The 13,069-nt window shown below is 41.9% G+C and overlaps 1 protein-coding gene across 9 annotated transcripts in view; it reads right to left on the minus strand.

Annotated features, from left to right (window-relative positions):
* NCALD (neurocalcin delta) overlaps window positions 1-13,069 on the minus strand; it is a 371,302-nt gene that overhangs the window by 106,701 nt on the left and 251,532 nt on the right. Inside the window, exon 5 of one of the 9 annotated variants that reach the window (XM_073893059.1) lies at window positions 1,387-1,521. The exons of the other annotated variants lie outside the window; for them this stretch is intronic. The gene's annotated coding sequence lies outside the window, so the exon portion shown is untranslated. The remainder of the gene's footprint in view (window positions 1-1,386; window positions 1,522-13,069) is intronic. 9 annotated transcript variants of the gene reach the window in all.

Here is a 13,069-nt window from a genome sequence, read left to right on the forward strand (position 1 = left end):
GCCATCTGCTCCTTCTGACCTCATCTAGAATATTCCAGGTCCAGATGGCCAATTGGGCTCTGCTCCCATCATTTCAACCTGAACCCACAGGAACCCCAGTCCTTGTCAGGAAGTCCAAATTTCTCATGATCCCAGAGGCATAAAGATTCTTCCTCTGCTGTTACTGTTCTAACAAAGCAGCCATGATTCATAGAGCGCCTCTTTGCTGAGCAACAATGGAAACATTCTCCTCTATGTTCCCCAGTTCAGATCGAGTCCTCTTGAACAAACCAAATCTGCCTCTGGGTTTTGCCAGGACTGTGTCATCAGCCTGACTCTCCATACCAAAGAGAGAGAGGAGTGAGGAAAGAACATGTATTGCGCGGTTCTTGTATGCCAGACTTCTCAGGCTGGTCTGCATGTGAAGGTAGGTTCCATCTCCTTTACATGCACCCCCTCCTCATTACCCCTCTCCCCTTCTCCCTCTCTCCCACTCTCCAGGCCCCTAAGCCCAGGGGACCTCCTATGCGGTCTCCAATAGCCTGACCCTTGTGCCTAAGGCAGGGAGTTTAGATCCCTACATGTGACAAGACATCTTAACTTCTTCCTCTCCATCAAAAGTATATGACATTTTATTCTTTTTATCTTGATTTCTACAATAATTGTTTTCATTGTTTCCCGGCCCATAGGAAGGTTTGACAACCAGAAACAATTTCTTTTTTATAATGACAGTAAAATGTTAGGATCTATACATGGGTGACTAATTCTATTGAATTTATGGTTCTATTTACAGTGAAAATAAAATCTAACACAGCCCCCAAAGAACTAGGCTGCTTCAGGTAGCAATCGCATCAAACCTGAAATATGAGACGTAGGTTATGTTTATTGTTTTAAAGGAACACCTCACTCCAGGGGCTTACTCAACAACAGACCTGTTTGAGATTAATGAAGATGTTTCCTCCTATAAACAGTGAAAACTCCAACATAAATATTGTGGGGTCTGACCTCCAGATTCCTCGGAGAGTAGAGACAACTGTGCTCCAGCCCCCAGCACCCCCTGAGAAACCGGTCACTGCCAGGGGTCTGAGTACATGGTGACTCATCGTTTGCCTGCCAGGTCTGAAATGACCATGCCAGCCCCTCTCTGTCCCATAGGGGAAGTCTTTCACTGTTGTTTTTAGAAAAGTGCCCACCATGGCAAACCATTACAGAGTTTTCCGCCACCCCGTGAGCCCATGCCAGGGGACACTACAAGGTTCATGGCAGCTTGCTTTTAAGATTCTTCCTGTACCCTAGCTTCCCCTTGTACTCCAAGAAACTGCCTGGGTCTCAGTTTCTTCATATGTCAGATGAAGGAGTCAGACCAGATTTTAGTGTGTAGACAAACCACCTGGGGATCTTGTTTACCTGCAGATTCAAACTCCATAGGTTTGGGGTGGGAGGTCTCAGGGGATGCCAAAGCTGCTCTCAGTCCATGGACACACTTTGAGTAGCAAGGAGTTAGATGACTTCTAAAGACACTCCCAGGGCTGCAGTTTTTTCCTATTCAAAATGATGCAAAAAGGTAAAGCAACAAATGTTGCAACATAATACAGAAAACAGAAGAGCTAAAAATCTAAAGACTCAAGTCTCTTAACTGTAACCCAGTTCAGCAGACTGTCTAATCTGCTTTGACCAGGACTACTAAGTTTTTAGTTGAACAAAGCACATGGGACCTCAAATGTCTACACATTTCTTCACCTTTTTTTTTTTTTGTCCATAAGCAATTCAGATGAAATTGTGTTTTCTTTTTTTTTTTTTTTAGAATGCTGTTGGCTCAGGAAAATTCAACAATTAGCCCCCAGCTCAGACATCCTGAGGCTGAACTGTTATCCAGACAGGAAAAGAGAGAGAGAGAAGTATTTAAAAGTGTTGAGGATCCCAGTTTAAAATACAACTTGTAATTCTCAAAGAGTGAGGAATATTGTCCCCCTTCTTCTACCTTAAGTTTGGGCTGAAAGGAATAGTTAGCAGAAAAGAAAAGCAGCTGATCTGAATGAATTTGGTAGTGGTAAAGCCGGCACTCAGCTTTCTCTGGGCTGGGGATGGGGGTGGGGTTGGTGAGAGCCTGGCTTTGCTACTTGTGAGAATTTATAGGAAGTTAACCGCCTGGCACAGATGACCACTGTTTGGTAATAACGCCAGGGAAAGTAAGTCATTCTTCCCTCCATCACTGACAAGAAAGAGGGAGAAAAGGACTGCATTATTGGTCCCTTCTGGGGGGAATTTGTAAATCCTGGAATGGTGCCAGGGCCCACGTGTTCAGAACTGGCTGGGGGGGGGGTGATAAAGGGAGCGTGGAACAGAGGAAAGAGGGTGTGAAAGTGTGTGCAAGGTGCATTCGTTAGCACATGTACTGCACAGCTGTCTCCAGAGTTCACCTGTCTAATGTGTGAGGACACGCCAGGGCCCCCCTGCTAGGACGACTATCACCCAGCTGCCCAGGAAAGGCCTGCAGGCTTAGGGCGCCCAGAGCCTGAGCCAATGAGGGCCAGGCTTCAACTTCTGCTGGAAACATCTTTTCCACCAGCATCCAGGCTTTTCCCTGGCTCAGTGCACACACCAGGTGTGGTTAGGACACCTGCCAGGATCTCGGTTTCCCAGTTTCCTCATTCCTCAGTCCTCTCCTCATCCCAGCTGCAACTCCATGATGGCCCTGCATTAGGGACTGATCTACTCTAAACCCCACTTTGAGGCCTTCCCCATCCTTCCGGGCTAGCTGACTAATGCAATAAAGGGATCTAAACGGATGGGTAGCATATGTAATGACATCCCTTCTAGGAATAGCTTACATTTAAACAAGATCTTTGACTACCCCCAAATAGTGACTCAGATGATATAAGACAATGAACCGGTAGAAGAAACGCGATGGCAGAAACTAACTGAAGGCACTTTATCTACTCATACTACCTGAAGGACTGGGTTGATATTGGCCCAGGTTTTGGCCAAGTTAAACTGTACCAAGGTTTTTGAGACAGTGCTACCTTTCAATGTGGCTGGCTTATCACTTCCATCTGTTGTTGATTAGGGAGGACTAGAGGTAGGTGACTGCAGGTTAAAGCACTGCTCAAAGCCCCTGGAGGCCTGAGTCCTTGCCTCTGCTTCTCACCAGCTGTGAGATCTTGGACAAGTCACCTCACTTCTCACCAGCTGTGAGATCTTGGACAAGACATCTTGCTTCTTTGTACCTGGTTCTCATCTCCTAAAGGGAAGAAGCTGAACTGAGTAAAAAGTTTCCCAAGGTTTTGTTCATTTTTATTCTTGAGGGAAACCCTTTCTTTAAAGGAAATCTTACACGGAGTCCAATTTGCAAAGCAGATCATAGCACTGTGTTTGGTCAGGTGGCACCAGATGCTTTGTAACAAATCTCAAAATTTCTATAGCTTAATAATCCAATGCAGTAATTCCTGGTTCGCTTTCTATTTCATGGTAATGCATGGACCTATGTTCCTTCTCTCCTGTGGCTCTGCAATACTCTAAGCAGTAGTTCTCAACTGGGAGTCATTTTGTCCACCCTCTCCGCCCCTAACCAGGGGACATTTGGTAATGTATGGAGACATTTTTGGTTGTTACAAGTAGACGCCGGTGCTACAGGCTTTGAGTGAGTAGAGGCCAGGGATGCTGCTAAACATCTTACAGTGCACAGGATAGGCTTCCTTAACCAAGAATTATTCAGTCCCAAATTCTAATAGTGCTAAGCTTAAGAAACCTTGGTGTAGGTCCTTGGATTTTATCCATTCAGCCAACAGAGAGGGAAAGAGCACCGGGAAGCACTGCACGAGAAACTTTGATGGCCAGACCTACAAGTGGCGCACATAACTTCTACTGACATCTCATGAGCTAGAACTTAGCTATGTGGCCTAACTGTGTGTGTGTGTGTGTGTGTGCATGTGTGCATGAGCATGTGTGTGGGTGGGTGGAAAGTGTGGGGGTACAAGCACGGGAGAGATGTGACCTCTGACCAAGTAGCTACTTCCTAGAAACAAATCTATGGTACACAATGGGGGAGCGTGAGGGTGGTGGGCAGCTACCTGTCTGCCACCCAGAGTCTCCTCAGCTGAATACACTTGGTAACAAAGATGACAAACTATGGAATGAAATGAACTAAACAGTAAGGCAGAATCACATAAAGCCTTGGTACCCAAAGGGTGGCAGCACCTGGAAGTCTACAAAAGACTCCTGTTGTTCATAAAAAGCATGGTGAGAGCAAGCCTTTGCTAGCTGCTGGATGCCAGAATCACATAGAAAGTCTCACGCAAAGACATGGAAATCCACCTGAAAATAATAAATCAACAATATAAACATTATTTATCCAATGTAGAACTGCATTTCACACTGAGAGGAGGAGGCTGGCCTATGGCTCTTGGAAGATTCTTTTTCTATTTGAAGAGAGAAGATGAATATAGTCAAATACCATAATGGGATAAGAAAGACCCGGTAGATGTAACCTATTTCCTCTCGGGCCAGGACACAGCAATCATTCTTTTCCACAGTTATTATCACTAATCGGACCGTGGCCCAGTTTCAGAGGACACAGGCATTTAGAAACACAAATGAAAGGATATACAAATTGCGTTGGGTTTTCAGAGGAAAGCTCAATGAAATAAGTCAAAGTATCTGAACCTAGGCCTATTTCTGCTTCTGACAAGCAGTACTTATGGGGAGACTCACTTCTTCTCTTGGGCCTTGGTGCCCTCATTGACAAAATGTGGAAACTGGCCTGGAGAGTGGTTTGCAAACTGTGTCCTGGGGAACCCTTTGGAGCTCAAATGGAGCAAGCCAATGGAAAGTTGTCCCCATACCCAACTCCACTTTTTTCTGTCTGACATACCACACTTCAGTGTAAAATTTTGTTTAAATAATGGCTTCTATGGCTAAACAATATTTGAAAACCCCCCAGCAGACATCACTATGCATGTCTGACTCAAATATTCCATGATTAGTCCTCATGACTAGAACAATCTTAGTAAACGCCTCTATTCAGCCCACATAAGATGATTTTTCACCCCTCAATTTTAAATTACCAGTAAGAAGGCAAAATTAGCTTGGCCCAATCACTTAATTCTCTACATGTGTCTGTCAGGAAGTGTTTAAGTCTTAAAGTTAGTCTCATTCATGTAGAAGAATATACAATAAAACACCTCATGGCCTAAAGAGAAGAATCTTGGGAGACTTCAAATAATTGTTGGTTAAGTTGAGTTTTTATATATTAAATGTAGATAACCTTAATCTCAAAAATCTCTAATAAGTTTGATTTTTGGTGTGACCTCTGACAGTTGTTCTCAAGCCCAGCACGAGCTATTCTCAACCATGCTGCTTTGATAGGGTTAAGGGATCCTTCCTCTTGTACTAAGATGTGGGGGGACTCTCCATTGTCAATGCTCCACTGTGATGAGCTTTTTACAACACCCCAACACAACAATAATCTTGTTTTCCCATTAGGAATCAAGATCTGCTTCCATTCATGGTCGCTATTCTTCCTGTGACCTTGAACCTGCGTGCCCTGTGTCCTTGGTTGATGCCATTCCTGAACTATAAGCCCACTGAGAACAAAACGGAGCTCCCCCCATATCTAGCATGGTTCTTTGCATACAACAGATACCCAATAAATAACTAAGCTTTAGTGTAAGACCCATGTGACGAAGACCAATAGGTAGGTGTAAATCAAACTATTTAATTCCATTACTTACTAACATTTGGATATCCAAGCGTGACAATCATATCTTATTGTTTACATAAAATGTGCTTCTAGGAACTCCCCAAGGAGGAATTTTTGCTCCAACTTTCAACAGCAAAAATTACTTCCTACTTTTTTCACTTGGGCACAATCATTGCCATTGGGGCTCTCACTGGTGTCCGCCCCTTCTCATTACTGATAGGCATCACCATTCTCTTCCACAGACAAAGCACTGAGATTACAAATAGAAATCTTGCTACCCTTAGCCAGCCCTCCAACCTTACCTGCAAAAATACCAAAAATAACCAAGTCTAGAGAGATCACTGTGGACCCTCACTGAAACTGTGATCCCTGCCCCTGGGGCATACAACTGGCCCTTGTCTGGGTTATGACAGTCTCACAAACCAGTGATGGAAAGTTCATTGGAATGTCAAGTGACCTGGCAGAGGTGGCTAATGTTTTATGGGCTGGTAAAGGTCTCAAAACTGAAACACATCCTCTGTTGCAATTCCGCTTGCTGCTCTCTACATATGAACACCTCGAGGCAGGAATCATGTGTATCTTGTTCAGTTGTAGGTCCCAAGGTCCTAGCACAATGCCTAGCACATGGTAATTGTTGAATGACTGGATGGATAAAAGTCATTTGGTGAGCCATTATTAATATGGTATGTAGCCATTTTTGTTGTGACAACAATTTGATTCTCTAATGGAGGTGAAAAAAGGTAATATAGTTCAAGATCATATAGCTTTCTGTGGTCATTAGTATTTAAAAGTTTCCTTCCCCAAAATTAACACTTTTCAGAAACAGGAAGAATTTTGGAGAAGTTCACACTAAATGATCTAGGAAAGATCAGTGTACTCCAAATGTTTTGTAAGCCAAGTCAACCCTCACTCATTCATTGAAATAAAAATCTGTCAGACTAACATTTGGCGCTTCATTCGAGAGTCATTGAATGGATCACCGCTTTGTTTTGTCAATATGTATGTTTTATTTAAAAAGCATTACTCCATGGCACTTTTATAGGCTATGGAACACTGACAATATGAGAGCACTGATAATATGTGCTCACAACGAGATTCCTAATCAAGAAGTGGTGCATAGGGTAGGCCCTTTTACTAAGGCAGGGATATACTTAATTTTTTAAATCCAGAAAATGGTTCAGCATTTATAGGGTTATGTTTTAGCTACCTGTTCACCAGGCTATTGGGTAACACCTCCTTCTACATCAATGCTGGTAAAGACAGCGTACCACCGTAACAGTGAGAGCTTAATGCAACATGCCTCTACGGAGCACCAGCCAAAAGTCAGAAACCATCTAGGCACTGGTGATGTGAAAGTGACTAAGATAATGTTCCTGCTTTAAAAGAGCTCACTGTCCAATGCTGAGGAAAGCTGTTTGTTGGACAGCTAGAATTCCATGCCAGGCCTGTGGTGACCAGTGGGATGGGGGAAGTGGGAAGAGTTGTCAGCATACAGGAGGGAGGGTGTGATTAATTCTGTGTGGGGAGGGTTGGAGATGGTTTCTCAGAAGAATAGGGTTTACACAATGAGAGATCACTTCATGAGTGTGAGAATGGCCATCATCAAAAAGACAGGAGATAAAAAATGCTGGCCAGGATGTGGAGAAAAGGGAGCCCTTGCCCACTGTCGGTAGGATTGTAAACCCATGTAGCCACTCTGGAACACTATGGAGGATCCTCAACAAATTAAAAGTAGACTTATCATATGATCCAGCAATTTCATTTCTGGGACTATATCCAAAGAAATTATATACATAATGGAAAATTATTCAGCCATAAAAAAATGAGAACATGCTGCCATTTGTGGCAACATGGATAGAACTTGAGGGCACTATGCTAAGTGACATAAGTCAGACAGAGAAAGACAAATACTATATGATCTCACTTACATGTGGAATCTAAAAACAAAACAAAACAAAACAAAACCAGAAAAGAAGCCAGCAAAAAAAATCCAAACTCATAGAAAAAGAGATCCGATTTGTGGTTTCCAGAGGCAGGGAGTGGGAGGAGGGGGAATTGGGGGAATGTAGTCAAAAGGTACAGACTTCCAGTTATAAGACAAATAAGTACTGGGTACTGAGAATGTGAGGTACAGCATGGTGACAACAGCTAATGCCACTGTAGGCTACACAGGCGAGCAGGCAAGGTGTTTAGAGAGTAAATCCTAAGAGTTCTCATCACAAGGAGAAATTTTTTTTTTCATTTTTTCCTTTTTCTTTTTATTGTATCTACATGAGAGGATGGACGTTAACTAAACCTGCTGTGGTAACCATTTCACAATATATGTAAGTCAAAACCATCATGCTGTGTGCCTTAAACGTATACAGTGACGTGTATCAATTCTATGTCAATGAAACTGGAAAAAATGAAAATAAGTAGGGTTTAACCCAGGTTTTGGTAGAGGTCCTGGGTGGTGGGGGAGGGGAGAGAATCTAGACTTTGGGAATACCAAAAACTAAGGAACAGAAGAAAAGAGAAGGCTCCGTGTCCTGTTCATGGAACGGTCACAAGCCCTGTGCAGTTGCAGCTGGGCTATGTGGGAGGTTGGGGTGGGTAGGACGATGGATGTAAGGCCTGAGAGATATTATAATGATATAATAATGATAATAATATTATACTCTAAAAAGCCATACTAAGATAATTGGCCTTCAGTGGCAGCACCAAAAGGAAATTTCCATGAGGAGAATGACTAGCGCCTAATGCCAAAGGGTGACTCAGGGGGCTTTATACTCCTCCCCCCACCAAATAACCATCAGAAAAAAAAAAAATCACAATTAAAACAAAACAAAACATGTTTGACATGCAAACATGCATTCAAGAGAAGTTCCCTAGCCTTCTTCCATATCGCTATCCCTAAATATGCAGAAATCCAGGGGCTGCCTCAGAGGGCTTCCATATTTCACAAGAACGTGCATGGGTCAAGTCAAATGAAACTAGAATAAAGTCAAACTTAGGAGGTGGGTTGCCTTCTTATTTCAGTCATGGCACCAAACCAAAGGTAGTTGGAGTAATGAGGGATGCTGAGGTCACTGGGAGGAAAACTGCCTGAGAAGCTTGTCTTGGATTCCGTCTTGGAGGGCAGGCATCTCGTCAATTAGCTCCAGACTCCCGGTGGCACAAGCTGTATATATTGGCAGTAAAATAACTGAGAGCCAATTGTGTTGCCCCAGGCAGTGCTCAATTAGATATACTGTGCATCCTCCACAGCTATTAATAGTAAAGAGCCCGGAGCTATAAGAAATATGTTCGTGTCATAAGGAAATGAAGTGCTCTTAAATGTGTAAAACATCATTATCTGTCATCTATAGGCAACTAGATAGAAAAACACAGCTTAAGAGCATCTTCAAACTGAATGAATATTCCTGTGAAAACTCTAGGTCTATAATAAGCTGGAGATTGAATGAAATCCTGGTCTGGCTTCGGACAGTGGCTAAAAGAAAAGAAGTAAATGCACAAAAAAATGTATATGAATACACAGGAGCACAAACAAGTGACTATATTAGTGGTGATGCTTTAAAAAGTGAAGTCTGAGGCAAACTGCTTGTGAACTGATTAAGGAATGTTTAAGCAGAAGTGCTGCTTAGTAGACCCTCTAACGTGTAGCCTATAAAACAGAAAATGCCTGGCAATTTAAGCTAACTATGGGCTTTTTGCTATATCCAAAGCTAATAGATTATAATATACCTAAAAATAGGCACACGATCACTTATAACAAATTCAGATACTATGACCTTGTAAGCCAATTTGGCCTACATCTTCTACGTCCCTTTTTTTCATTTTTATTTGAGGAAAAGAAAATGTGATCTTGCAAACAGTAGCCATAAAGCAAACAGGACAAATTATATACTTCCAAAGGAAATTGCAGGTCACGGTATTGATTTTTTAAAAAAACCTAGCTACCTTTGTAGAAGCAAATGTGCCTATCATTCACATATATAAATCATATTTAAATAGTGTTTGCAAAGAAGTTTAAAAAATTGTTGGGGTATTATTTAAACCATAAATATATTTTATTATACCATTTATTACTTGTGGTAAAATGTCAGATGGTGGATATAAAAAAAACCTAATCATTGATTATAGTGCTTAAAGAGCTACTCTTCAAAATTATGAAAGTAATTTAAATATATACCAGCAATACACTAAAATAAGGCATTAAATATTAAATATTTTTAAATATTAAAATATTAATATTAAATATTAAAAGGCATTAATGCTACACAGTGACTAAGGCATTATCATAATCAGAGTGGTGAAATCTAGTGACTAGACTGACAGGCTACCATATTTTTATATTTTTAGTTCTATGTGTGTGTGTGTCTCACTGCAGTCTCAGAGGTTCTAAAAAGGCCTATTCAAATTTACTTCCAAATCATCATTTGTCCTCTCTTTTCTAATTTTAGTTTGCACAAATCTTTCTAGTTCACTCACGTCTCTGACACACAGTTGTGGACAAAGGGCTATCTGGTCAGTGTATTCAGATCAGCGGCCAACCCTGAGGGGTCTGCAGCCTGCAGCCAGCTAGACCCACAGGACGGCACTGCACACATAGTTCCATCCACAGCAGACACTGCTTCTTGCCTTCCCCACAGCCACCCCTCCTCCTTTCTTCTAACACAGGGTTCCTCTATTTCAGCACTGTTGGCATTTTGGCTACATAATTCTTTGTTGACGGGACTGCGATGTATGATGTTTAGCAACATCCCCGGCCTCTACCCATTCAATGCCAATAGCAACTCTCTCCCCTAGCCCCTAGGTGTAACAACCAAAAATGTCTCCAGACATTACCAAACGCCACTTGAATTAGGAAGGAGAAATCATCCTGGATGATAATCACTCTTCTTCCAGAACCCCGTTTATGATCTTGTCCCCATCATTCTGTGAGCATCTACCAGCTCTAAGAGAGGTGACTTCTATCCCCAGCCAAAGAAGGCAAATCTTTATTCTAAACCAATTATGGTGGTCCCATTCCCCTTCTCAGCTCTTGGTTACCCAGGGGACATGTGACACAACTCTGACTAAGGAGACAGGAGCAGAAGTCTGCTGAGGGGCCCCAGTGAAAGGATTCTTCACTCTTGGGTGTCCCTTGTGGGTATACTATACACACACACACACACACACACACACACACACACATCCAAGTAGACACCCCTTTGAGTATATGACAAATAAAGGAAAATAAATAACCAAAATAATAAAGAGTGAAAAACGGGGAGAAAGGTGTATATTAGTTTGCTAGGGCCACCATAACAAAGCAGCACAAAGTATCTTAAACAATAGAAATTGGATTAAGACCCATCCTAATGACTTCATTACCTCTGAAAAGACCTTGTCTCCATATACAGTCATATACTAGAGGTTAGAGCTTCAACATATGAATTTGGGGAGAGGGATGCAATTCAGCCCATAAGAAGAGAAGAAGAAAAATGAGAAAGAAAAATGAGATGACAAGAAGACAAAAAGAGAGAAGGGGATGTATCTGTTGGGAATTATTTCCTCTGCGGGTGATAGAAATTAGAAGTGTATTCAAATAAGACTGCTTTTCTCACTAATATTAAGTCTAAATATATGTGGTCTGCTAAATTTGGTTCAGTTGGTGAAAAAAAAAAAAAGTCACAAAAGACCAGGCTCTTTCACTATTCAACTCTGCTACCTTTGGATTTTGCATCTTATTACTTGTTGCCTCATGGTCATAAGATAGCTCTTACAACCCCAGATATCGTGTGCCTTCAAGGCAGGAAGACAGGGAAAAAGGCTGTACCAATGACCTTCCTCTTATTCTTGTTCCTTTTATATAGAAACAAAATCTGTCCCAGGAGGCCCCCTTATGTCTCATTGGCCATAAATGGGTCACGTGGCCAACCTTGGCTGCCAGGGAATCTAGCAGAGCAAATATCTGGCTTTCTAGAAACTTTGATAACAGGCAGGAAGAAGCAGTGGGATTGAGATAGCTATTGGATTAGTCAATCCACCATGTTTATCCACGGGAGGGGAGGAGAGAGGAAACAGAGGAAAGATTAGGAGGGGGCTGGAGGGAAGACAAGAAGAGAAGAGGAAAGTTAGCTACAATCATTATTAATTACTCTATACAAAGAAGCTAAGTTTTCATACACAGCTCTCCCCGGGGTGTTCCCCTAGCCTGTTGATAGCTATAACACACAACAGTTTATTTAAGCATTTACATGATTTCCCATCTTTTGGCATAAACATATAAAATATATTTAATGATTGCTTCTTGATAAGGAGTCATAAGTGTATGATGAACTGCGTCTCTACTGCATGGAACATACTACTTGGCACATAGTTGATACTTACTAAGCATCCATTAAATAAATGAATTAAATCAATCCAGATCATTGTGAAAAGAGCACATAACATCTACTCCACAAGGGATCATTAGGATTTCTTTGTTGTGAAAACTTATTAGGAATGCAAATTCTCAGGCCTCACTCCAGACCTAATGAGTCAGGAGTAGGTGGTCAGTAATCTGTGTCTTAAACATTCTACAGGGGTGTGGATGCATGCTAAAGTTTCTGAACACACACACACCCACACACACACACACCACTAAACTATCTCCATCCTTCATAATTTTAGGGCCATGAATATTTTACATACTACAATTTCTCTTCTGTGTTACGTTGATTATCTCAAGGCAATATTCCGTTCTAGGATCTTATTTAAACTTCTTCAATGTTAAGTTATGAAATATTAAAACGTAAAGAAAAGTACAGAGAAAATATAAAACACCCACGTACACACTCTTAGGATTTAACAACTGTTAACGTGAGCCATAGTTGCTTGCATGTCTTTTTAAAGTTGTGAGGTCTGGCACTATTCTCTCCCATCTTTCTTCCAACCCCCTCTGACAGATGGTCTCTGTTCCTAAGCATCCTGACCTCTTCCTGCTGCTTCCTAAATCCTAGGCTAAAGATGGCAAGCATGTGATGCGAGTGCATGTTCTCCCTGGCATGGCCCCAGAGGCCTAGTTCCTAGCAATTTCCATCACCTGGACTTTTGTTACCCCTTCCCTTAGGTTCTGATGGTAGATGCTGGGACTGGTTTTATGTTCAGACACCCATGGGGAGGTTGAGAGTAAGCTGATTTAGCAATATCACATGCTTCTCGTCCAAAGTGCAACTCTAACTTCTTCTGCCTCTTCTTAAGTTCAAGAGCAATGTTCTTTCACATAAGACCCACCATCGAGAGAGAAACGAATGAAGTAAACTCCACCAGTGGCGAAGATGCCAGGAGTGGTGAGTTCTAATTTTGGCAATATTGTGTGGGGTGCTGGTTCTCTCTGTACCTTTTATTCTACCTAATGGAGGGAAGAAAATACTACTGATTCTTTTT

This window comes from Callorhinus ursinus, unplaced genomic scaffold (genome assembly GCF_003265705.2).
Source record: "Callorhinus ursinus isolate GAN/ISIS: 27379988/994484 unplaced genomic scaffold, GSC_fseal_2.0 scaffold5, whole genome shotgun sequence".
NCBI lineage: Eukaryota > Metazoa > Chordata > Mammalia > Carnivora > Otariidae > Callorhinus > Callorhinus ursinus.